The sequence below is a fragment of the Malania oleifera genome, chromosome 2 (assembly GCF_029873635.1).
Source record: "Malania oleifera isolate guangnan ecotype guangnan chromosome 2, ASM2987363v1, whole genome shotgun sequence".
NCBI classification, from domain to species: domain Eukaryota; kingdom Viridiplantae; phylum Streptophyta; class Magnoliopsida; order Santalales; family Ximeniaceae; genus Malania; species Malania oleifera.
Window position 1 is genome coordinate 113286444 of NC_080418.1, and position 11309 is coordinate 113297752.

Sequence of the window (11309 nt, forward strand, 5' to 3'; positions counted from 1 at the left end):
ATAAAATTTTTTTTGTCACTTTTTAATTTTTAAAAGTTATAAAAAATGAATTAATTTTTTAATTGTATAATCTTTTTGTTAAGAAAATAAAATTAGTAAAATGCTTTGACAAATAAACTTGTGGAAATAATTTATTTTTTACTTTTAATTTTCAAGTAATTACAAAAATATAACCTTAGTTTCAAATTTTTTAAATTAATATAGAAAAGCTAGAAAACATTTTTTTTTTATTATTCTCTTATTTCTAGTTTCTTACCTTGCAACCTTGCATTTTGAGCTCGAAAATTTAGATATCGAATCCGTACGTATGCGTACACGTAAATATATTATAAAATTATACTTTCTTTCAAGTTTATAAAAATTCAAATTTAAATCCCAAAATACATGTTTTTAAATACTATTTTATATAAATTTTTGAAAAATATAAAGATATTTTTTTTTCTTATTTGTAATTATATTAAACTCTAGAAATCAAAATGAAAACTTGTTTTTGCATATAATATTTATGCCTTTTCTTATTGGAAAACATATAAATTATATATATATATATAATAGTTATAATTATTTAATTTAATTAAAATATAAACATATGATATGACATGTCTATACTTTGGAATTTTTTACCTAAATATTAACAAAAAAATAGATAAAATGCGTAATATTTAGGAAAATATACCCAACCGACTTTCCAAAAGTCGGTTTGGGTTTTGACATCAAAAAGCAGCCGCAACTTTTCAATTGAAAAAAGAAAAATAAAATAAAGGAGGCTACGGAAAGGCGTGAGGGAGAGATGGAGGGGGGGGGGGGGGCTAGGGGGAAGGGAGATTGAGGGGAGAGGAGATTTAATTAGATTGTCAGACCCAAAAAAAAAAAAAGGCTGAGGGAACTTACATGCATGCGTGGAGGGGCAGGGAGAGGAAAGGGGGGGTGGGGTTGAATTTTTTTTTTTTTAAAAGGACCAATCTGACTTTTGAAAAGTTGGTGATTAACCCCATACATACCAGTTTAATTTCAATTTTTTTTTAGTAAAATAAATGTGAAGTCTTAAACTTATATATGTATAGGTTGGTATGTTACTTAATATAAGTTTATATTTCAAAATACAGAAATTTAAATTTAAGATTTTAACTTCAATTTGCTTGAACAGTAACTCTATATTTGGGAGTATAAATTTAAAACCTTATATGAATTCAAGCACAAATTTAGATAAAATATAATATAATTTATATTATTTTTTAAAAAACTCACGAAAATATAATATAAAATTATATTAAGTAAGACCTAAGTGATTGAGATAGTTTATTTAGGTAAAAAGTCGAGGGCAATTCGGGGGAAAAATCATCAGCGTTCACATCAGTGTTTTAATTTGGACAGAAAGAAATCACAATTATAGCAAGGAATACACATTACTATGTGAAGCAGAGGGAGAGAGGAAGATTAAAGTAAGAATGATGCTTGCAAATTTACTTATTTTTTGTAATAGTCACAAAATATGTACTAATTGCAAATTTGAAATTAACAAGTTATTGTTAAGTAAATTTTGTTTTATTTTGGTAATTTTAGCAATATGGTATATCGATTCTATATTCAACTTTAACATTCTTTTCTTATCATTTCTATTTCTTGCCTTGTTCTAGTTATTAATAATTTATTTTTTAAAGATGAGTTTTGTGATTATAAAGCTATGAGGGGACTTCTGCATGCATGCGCGGGAGGGGCATGGAGAGAGGTGGGGCCGGGCTAAATATTTTTTTTTTTAAAAAGGGGATGCATAATAAATAAATAAAAAGAGGTGAGGGATAGGTGTCGGGAGGGGGAGAGAGGAGGAGCGAGAGAGAGAGAGAAGAGGGGGGGGGGGCTCGCCTAACAGTTGCATGCGTGCGTACGTGAGTAGTATCCAAACCGACTTTTGGAAAGTCGGTTTGGTATTAAAAAATGAATTTCGACCTGTCAAGTAGGCATGAATAGTGTCCAAACTGACTTTTGGAAAGTCAGTTTGGTATTAAAAAATTAATAGTGTCCAAACTGACTTTTGAAAAGTAGGTTTGGTAATTAAAAAAAAAAAAGTAATTTTGTCATACATGCATGCTTGTCTACGTTAATAGTGTCACAATTCGACTCTTTTCACACCGTTATGAAGGGCCGTGCGGCGCTAGCTAAAGCACTCTTGCTTAACTAGCCAGCCTATCGTTTACCAACATTCATCCACAAAGCACTTTCATTAACATTCATTCAGATAGCAGCGGAAATAATACTCAATTCATGAAAGCCGTGGCAACCAAGCAGTAAACATTGAAGCAAACGTAATTCATTAACAAATCCTCCATTGACATGTTGTACTTAGCGAGGGAGGCAAGTAGGCTAAGCACGTTGACAATTGCTAGTGAGTTTTACAATGATTGATGAACACTCACCCTCCCCTAAAGAGGTTTTTATGTAATTATCATCTTGGCACTAGGAAACATCAAAGTGACTGAGGAGTCATACTACCTTATTTGGCTTACAAAGACTCTACTAGCAGAAAATAACCCTACACTAGTATTTACATGATGGAAACCCATCTTAAGCACATGAGATAAGTGGGCACAGGCAAGCATAATGCCCTGAACAAGCTTAACTCGTGACATTCTCCCCCACTTATGCGGTCGATGTCCTCGTAGACTTTTGGCGGTAGGTACACTTCAAATTTGTCCACGAACGATTGAATATCTTCCGTAGAAATCCAGCTGATTTCTTTGTTATCAAGGCATTTCCACTCCACTAGGAACTTCTGCCCCTTCTTCCTTGAGGATATGAACTTTTTGTCTGTAAGGATCTCTTCAACATCATGTCTGTTAGGTTGCACTATCTTCAACTCTGCACTGTTTGACTGACTTCTACTCAGGTTGTTGGTGTTGGCGTTGAATGGCTTGAGGCAGTTGACATGAAACTGCAGTCTTCTCTTCTGATCTGCCTACTTCTTCATCTGCTTAGAAGCTTTCTCCATATAAGCTTGGGCAAAGTCTGCATTTTGTCTCCTTTCACTGGTGAAGATGTACGCCCTAGGACTCTTTCGTCTATACAGCTCACCCACTATGTGAGGTAACAGCGGCAGCTGGTCTGTAACAAGCTCAATAGGGCTCTTTTTGGTAGTTGAGCGCCTTTGGGCATTGCCACAGAACGGAGCCACATCAAGTAGTTGCACGTCATTCTTCTGGTTGTCATTGACACAATGGCACAAGTACTCATCTAGTAGCTCTTTGAATCTCTTCATCTGTCCGTCTATCTGTTGATGATAACTCGAAGAGATGTCAAGGTGTGACCTGAATATCCTGAAAAACTTTGTTAAGAAGTTGTCAGTGAACATTAAATCTTGGTCAAAAATAATAACTTGGGGAACACCCCAATATCTCACAATAGTCACAAGGAACAATTGTGTCATCCCCTCTGCCGAACAGTACTTTGGTGCGGCCATGAAAGTACTATACTTCTTCCGCTCCCCCTTGTCTTGTTGGCAAGTGAGATAAGTTTTGGTATAATCAACCACATCATTCCGCGTGTGCAGCCAATAATACCTCCCTAGTAGTCCTATCCTTGGAGTCATTCTTCGCGAATACCCCCTAACGAACTTCCTGTAGTATCTAGTAAGGCCAAGAAAGGAATGCAACTCCTTCACTGTCGTGGGAATCTTCCGTTCTTGAATCATCCTTACCGTCTCCATACCCCTCCAGATACGACCTTGTTCAACGACTTGATCAAGGAATTTGTTGCTTCGCGGAGCGAAAAAGAAATTCTCCTTCTTCACATTCAGAATATTTCCCCTCAACCTGTTGAACACCTTCCGTAGATGCTCTTCATGTTTCCTCTGAAATGACACCAATGCTCCCAACAGCGTTTTGGAAGGGCGAACACATCCCGCTTCCAGTTCATCAAGCTATTTCCCCAACTCTACTATCTCAAGAGGCGCAATCCGACATGGCCCTTTAGCAGGTGGTTTCACTCTTGATAACAACTCGATCTCTTACTCCACAGTCCGTCGTGAAGGCAAATTGTGAGGCAGCTTATCTGGCAACACCTCCTTATCCTCATCCAACACCGCTTGGATGGTTGTAGGCTCCAGCTCTTGGCCTACTTCTTTGTCTACCACCACCGTGGCTAGACGTGTCTGCTCACCCTGAACCAATCCTTCATTGAGTTGCATGGCTGAAAGGGACTTCCCGTCTTCTCCTTTCGTTGCAACGACTTACACCATGCACGAGTGATCTCCCATCAGACACAGGGAACCAGCCGAAGGCATCAGCACTGCCCTCGTCCCCATTAGGAACTCCATTCCTAGAATGACTGGATAGTCATCCAATGGTACCGCTGTGAAATTCGCATGACTTTCCCACTGTCCAAGCTTTATAGCCACTTGCTTGGCTACTCCCAGAGTAGGCTGGGCTACAGAGTTAACTGCTTTCATGCGTCCTGTATCCTTCTCTAAGGATAAGTTGAGTCTCCCTGCTTCCAATTGCGAAACAAAATTATGAGTAGCTCCTGTATCCACCATAGCGCGTGTACTCTTCCCATTTATTCTCAAGTCCATAAACATTAACCCTTTTGTTCATGTAACTTTCGGTGTCTTTGCCTGCTTTTCCAATGCATTCACCAACCGCACTAAACCCACCCTTAGGGCATCATCCTCTTCCCCATCGTCTTCCACTACCTGTTCTACAATGGAAGCCTGTAAGGCATTAAGTGATGCTTTGTGAGGGCACTCAAAAATTCTATGATGACCTCGACACAAAAAACACTCAATTTTACTATTCCCCTTTCCATTAGGTGTGTTGAACCCTTGAGACGACAAAGCTTCCTGTGAGGTTGATGATTTAGAGTCGGCTCCCCCACTCTTGAAAGACTTTCCACTGTTTCCCTCTCCGCCAAACAGTTTGGACGAAGCGGTCTCATCACCAGCGTAGTCTGTCAAGTGTTCTGCAGTCGCTTGTGCAGTTGACAAGTCTTGAACCCTTTTCCTATGAAGTTCAGTTCTTGCCCACGGCTTCATCCCCTCAAGAAAATAGAACAACTTGTCCTTCTCTGACATATCCCGAATATCCAACATTAAAGCAGAAAATTGTTTCACATATTCACTGATTGACCCCGTATGCTTGAGATCTCTCAGTTTTCTCCTTGCATTATACTCAACGTTCTTAGGAAAGAATTGGGCCTTGAGCTCTCTCCTCAAGTCTGACCAACTATCAATTACATAGTTTCCATTTTCAATTTCTCTGTACTTGGTACGCCACCACAGTTTGGCATCACCAACCAAGTACATGGTCGCAGTATCCACCCTTGCCTGTTCTGAGGCCATCCTCACAATGCGAAAGTACTGCTCCACATCAAATAAGAAGTTCTTTAACTCCTTGGCATCTCGGGCACTCCCATACGTCCTGAGTTCTGGAACCTTGGTTTTGCTAACTCCCGGAGTGTTGGAGTTCCCCATAGCAAGAACCTTCACATTCATCTTATCCAGATCTGCCATCCGGGCTTGCAAAGTTTCCACAGTGTGGTGAAAGTCCTATGACATGTCGCCTATCAAACCTGCTTGACGTTTTTGTGATCCCATCACTTCATCAACAAGTTCTCTCATCTAGGCCACCTCCGCGGCCATAGTGTTGGTTGTTTCCTCAACCTGTGCTTTCAGCACGCTGATCCTCTCAACAATGTTTGGTGCCATGGTCACTTACCAAAGCTTCCCAAATCCAACAACAAAGGCAATCGAATTCACGTAGCAACTCAACCTTGAGCTCTCACCAAGTGTCACCAACTTAGCTCTAATACCAAATGTCACGGTTCGACTCTTTTTACACCGTTGTGAAGGGCCGTGCGGCGCTAGCTAAAGCACTCTTGCTTAACTAGCCAGCTTATCGTTTACCAACATTCATCCACAAAGCACTTTCATTAACATTCATTCAGATAGTAGTGGAAATAATACTCAATTCATGAAAGTCGTGGCAACCAAGCAGTATACATTGAAGCAAACGTAATTCATTAAAAAATCCTCCGTTGACATGTTGTACTTATCAAGGGAGGCAAGTAGGGTAAGCACGTTGACAATTGCTAGTGAGTTTTACAATGATTGATGAACACTCACCCTCCCCTAAAGAGGTTTTTATGTAATTATCATCTTGGCACTAGGAAACATCAAAGTGACTGAGGAGTCATACTGCCTTATTTGGCTTACAAAGACTCTACTAGCAGAAAATAACCCTACACTAGTATTTACATGATGGAAACCCATCCTATGCACAGGAGATAAGCGGTCACAGGCAAGCATAATGCCCTGAACAAGCTTAGCTCATGACAATACATGAGTAGTATCCAAACCGACTTTTGGAAAGTCGGTTTGGTATTAAAAAATGAATTTCGTCCTATCAAGTAGGCATGAATAGTGTCCAAACTGACTTTTGGAAAGTCGGTTTAGTATTAAAAAATTAATATTGTCCAAGCTGACTTTTGAAAAGTTGGTTTGGTAATTAAAAAAAAAAAGTAATTTTGTCATGCATGCATGCTTGTCTACGTAAAAAAATCAAAGTTGACTTTCCAAAAGTCAGTTTTGTTATGCTAGTCCCCTATATATTTGTTCATCATCCCTCAGCCATTACGCAAGCTTTCTCTTGTTTCATTTATTTGTTGATCCTCCAACCTTCTTATCACCTTGCAGATAAACTCTACTTTTGATAAGTCATAATGACGTCAAAGTAGTTAGCTAACAAAGTTACAGTCTTATTATACATTGGTGGTGAGATTATTCATGGATCAACCGGTATTGAGTACAACGCTGGGCCAACGAAAGCCATTCGAGTTCGAAGGAGGATGAAGTTAGAAAGTTTGAAATGCAAAATATATGAAGTATTAGATATTGATCCAAAGGAGTACATGTTAGAACTGACATCGAGATATCCGCAACGAGGGGGTGGTCGAAATTTGTTTTACATTGACGTCCCAATAAAAAATGATGCAGACGTCCTAATTGCGTTAGACCCACAAAGTTCTTATCCGGACGTATATGTAGTTGAGATTTTTGTTAATCGCAATCCTCGAAGTAGTAGTATGGGCGGAGCCCCAACTTTGCTGGGGGAAGCAATCATCCATTCTCAACCATATACCGAATATGGTACCGGTGAGACGTGCAGACTATTTGATCACCTTTCACAGGTAACTGCAGCGTTAGATTTGAATGACGTCCCTAGTACATCATTTCAGCCAGAGATCTTGACAACAGAGCTTCGACATGAAGATTCTACCTTGCAGGGATTCAATGTGGGAAGCAATTATTATCACGAAGCAGAACAATTAACAAAGTATAGGCATGACCAAAGTTCAACTAGAGTTGTGTCCATACTAGACTTCCAAACAGTTCCATCTATTGCTATGAATGAGAGGGGGGCATACATGGTCCGGCCAATGCAACCTGATATGGATTGCGACCATGAATTTGAGGAAGAAGAAGATATAGAAGAGGATTTTGAACAGGAAGATGCAGGGATAGATGAACCTGGTGGACAAAATGATTATGGGGTTCGCCATGAAGAATTTGTGATGCCACCTCAAAACACACATGTCGGTCACAGGAGGGTACGCAACGTGCAGCCGTTAGCATACATGGTTGATGTTGAATTCGGTCATATCAAAACTGAAGTTGAAAGTTCACTCGAGGGCACTCGATGGGATGGTGTCTTGGAATTTGGGAAATATGTGATTTTCAACACGAAGGATGACCTCATTCACTCCGTGCGTGTCCACCATGTGCAAACACACCACAACTTTAAGATGGTGCAATCCACCCCAACAACATGGATGGTTATGTGTAATGCAGACGAGAGTTGTGTTTGGCGGTTGCGTGCAACTCAACGTAAAAAGCATGGGCTGTTTAAGATTACACAATATAGAGGGCCACATACATGCATAAACGAGACTCTCTTGCAGGACCACCCACAACTGAAGTCTGGCTTAGTTGCAAATGAAATCGTAGAAATTATCAAAAGTGACACTGGTGCTTCTATTGTAGCTTTGCAAGCACACTTGAGGTCAAAGTACCTGTACCATGTATCTTATAGAAAGGTATGGCTCAGGAAGCAAATGACAATTGTAAGGGTGTTTGGAGATTAGGATATTTCATATATACTGTTTCCAAAGTGGATGCATGCTATGCGTGAAATAAATCCTGGTACAAAGGTGAGGTGGGCGTGGACAGAAATCACTGATGCTAACAACACTACTATTTTGACATGTGTGTTCTAGTCATTTGCTGCATCAATAGAGGGATTTCGTCATTGTCCTCTAGTTCTCTATGTGGATGGAACACACTTGTATGACAAATATAAAGGTAAATTATTAATTGCAACGGCCCCTGATGCAAATCAACAAATATTTCCAATAGCGTTTGCCATCGTTGAGGAGGAGAGTCTGCGCACAAGGTCCTAGTTCCTTAAGTGCATTCGGGATAAAGTGACTGATCGCGATAATTTGTGTCTTATATCAGATAGACATGTCAGTATTCTTGCTATCGTTTGTTAGAACGATGACTAGCAACTGCCGCATATGCACCATCGATTTTGCTTGCGTCACATTGTTAGCAACTTCAACCAGAGGGTGCACAATACAATGCTCAAGTGGATGGTTGAAATAGTTGGTAGGGAGCACCAAGTTAGGAAATTCAATAGTATGATGGAAAGAATCCCAACAGAGGGTGGGCCAATTGCAAAGTCCTTTTTTGAAGAGATACCTCCTCACATGTGGACGTAATGTCACGATGGTGTTCGAAGTTATGGAAACATGACCACGAATCTTGTTGAACGTTTTAATGTCGTCTTGAAAGGAACTCGTAGTCTACCAATAACGGCCATTGTCTAGATGACATTTTATCGCGTTGCGTAGTACTTTAGTGCCTGGCGAGAGGCATCTCGCCAAGCAATGGTGTTGGGGAATGGTTACACGCCACATATGTTGTTGCAAATGCAGAGGAGGGAGATGGTGTATGCTGGACATGAGGTTATCAACTTCAACATTGAAAAGGGGTTGTTCAGCATTCAAACTGCACCGCAGCCACCAAATAAGGGTCGAAATATTCAAATAGTTGACATAAAGGGACGTCAGTGTACATGTGGGAAGTGGCGGTATCTACACTACCCTTGTTCTCACTTGTTAGCTGTTTGTGGTGCAAGGATATTGGGGTACAGAAGCTATATGACCCTTGTTTCACTGTACAGGAGCATTATGCGACATATGTGATGGACTTCATTCCTATCCTCCATGAACAATATTGGACGGATCCAGTAGTGCCAATATTATATGGTAATCGACATTTGATTAGGCAGAAAGGACGCCCTAAAAGTTTGAAACTGCGCAATGAAATGGATGTACGAGAGGGCAGTCGGAGGATGGGGTGCAGGTTTTGCCACGAAGAGGGTCACAACCGTAATCGATGTCCATGGAGGACTGGAGGTCATGACAATGCTGGACCATCATAATACGTTCAAAATATGTACTTAATGTGTATTGTACTTGAAATTTGTGAGTTGCCATTAAGCTTTTTAGCTTTTGAAATTAGTGAGTTGTACTCGAGTTCTATTTCGTTGTTCTATTTCATTATTAATTTATTTCATGGTCAATTTATAATTACAAATTTCAAAAAATTTTGTACAAAAAATTTATATACAATTTTTTTATTAAATATGATTATTATTAATCATTGCTCAAAAAAATAAAAATAAAAATAAAGTATACATGCATAATAATCTACTCTTGCATCACTAAGTCCCACATGGTTGCAGTCTCCTTTGTCTCGACGGTTGTTGGCATAGTTCTTGCGGAGGTTGATGTTGCCTTCTGCGATGTCCATTTGCCCCTTCCGCACCATCGTTACCTTCAACTGTTGGAGGGATATGTTCCTCTAGTCCAGCATCAACCGACCCCCCATCAATGAAAAGATCAAATGGGATCGGCGATAAGCTCAAAAATTGGTGGTATTGTTGTTGTTCCTGATACATTGGAGGTCGGTCGCTTTGTGTGGGCTGCAGAGCCTCTGGATGGTATGGTGTACTGGTGGATGCCCCGTACTGATGCTGATAGCCCCCATATGGCATATGGGAAGAAGAAGTCTCTGCGTGCCAGATGGAGGTCTGTGCCGGTGTGAACTGCGGTGTTGATGCTCCCCAATCACCTTCTGTCCACTAGGATGGTTGGGTGGGAGCCCCCCCCCCCTTAACTCAAACATGCTCCCCCCCCCCCCCCCACAGCTCTGACGAGGTCCACCACAACCTTTTCTATGCGATGCCTGCTCAGTAGTTGTGACATCATCATCCAATTCGAGACCCTCCGCGTTGGCGCGGCGAGACCTACGAATTGATCGACGAGCTTCCTCAGCCACAAGCTACATACATGCCTCTGCAATTGGTCTAACAAGACATGTCAGGACACAGTTTGATAAGTGGATGGTCCCCATCATATGCTCCTATAACAAAATATGTTGGACACAGTACAAATAAGTTAATGATATAAAACGAGTCTGCTTTTTACATGCGTTCAGTTATTTTTTCACTCACCACTGTCATGTGTAAATTGACGGTTCTACTCACACAGCGAATCATGATGGATCGATACTAGTCATTATATCCATCTTCCGCTAATGGAGGTGTATGCCTAGGGAGTGGAAGCTCCCTAAGTATGTAGATGGCATTCTCTAGTCTGTGTTGCCACATGTGGAGGGTACGCTCGTACTTAGTGTGAAAGTTGATTTGATGACTATCGCGCTGGTCACAGTCGTGTAGATCCGAATGATGGTTGTCGGGGTCATAACCTGTCTGAGCTGGACGAGGGATTTTCTGCCTCAGCCCGAACTGCCGCATTACACGATTCGGCAAGTGCCACTCCATGATCTGAAAGCAAATCATAGGAGTGCAAACAAGCCAAACTTGTACACCTATGAGGCATATAGAGGGTAGATTCACGTAGACATTCGTAGTGTACAACATCCATATAAACTTCTAACAATGAATTTGTGTCAGAAAGTTACCATGTATAGTAAATGTTTTGAATCCATATTGAATGATTCAAATAAAATAAATATGATATTACCTAGTCCTCACACATTATATCAATGTTATATCAATAGGACCGTAGAGTATGTTGAGGGATGTGTGCGACATAAAATGAAGCTCGCCATCTAACTGCAAATGAGAATAGGCCATCGTCGACATTAGCAGGCAGATGTGGCATGCCAACTCTAATTGGAGCAAGAAAGGGCAAGCACTCCCATGCCCAAACTTGCAAGAGGAATAGCGCACCTC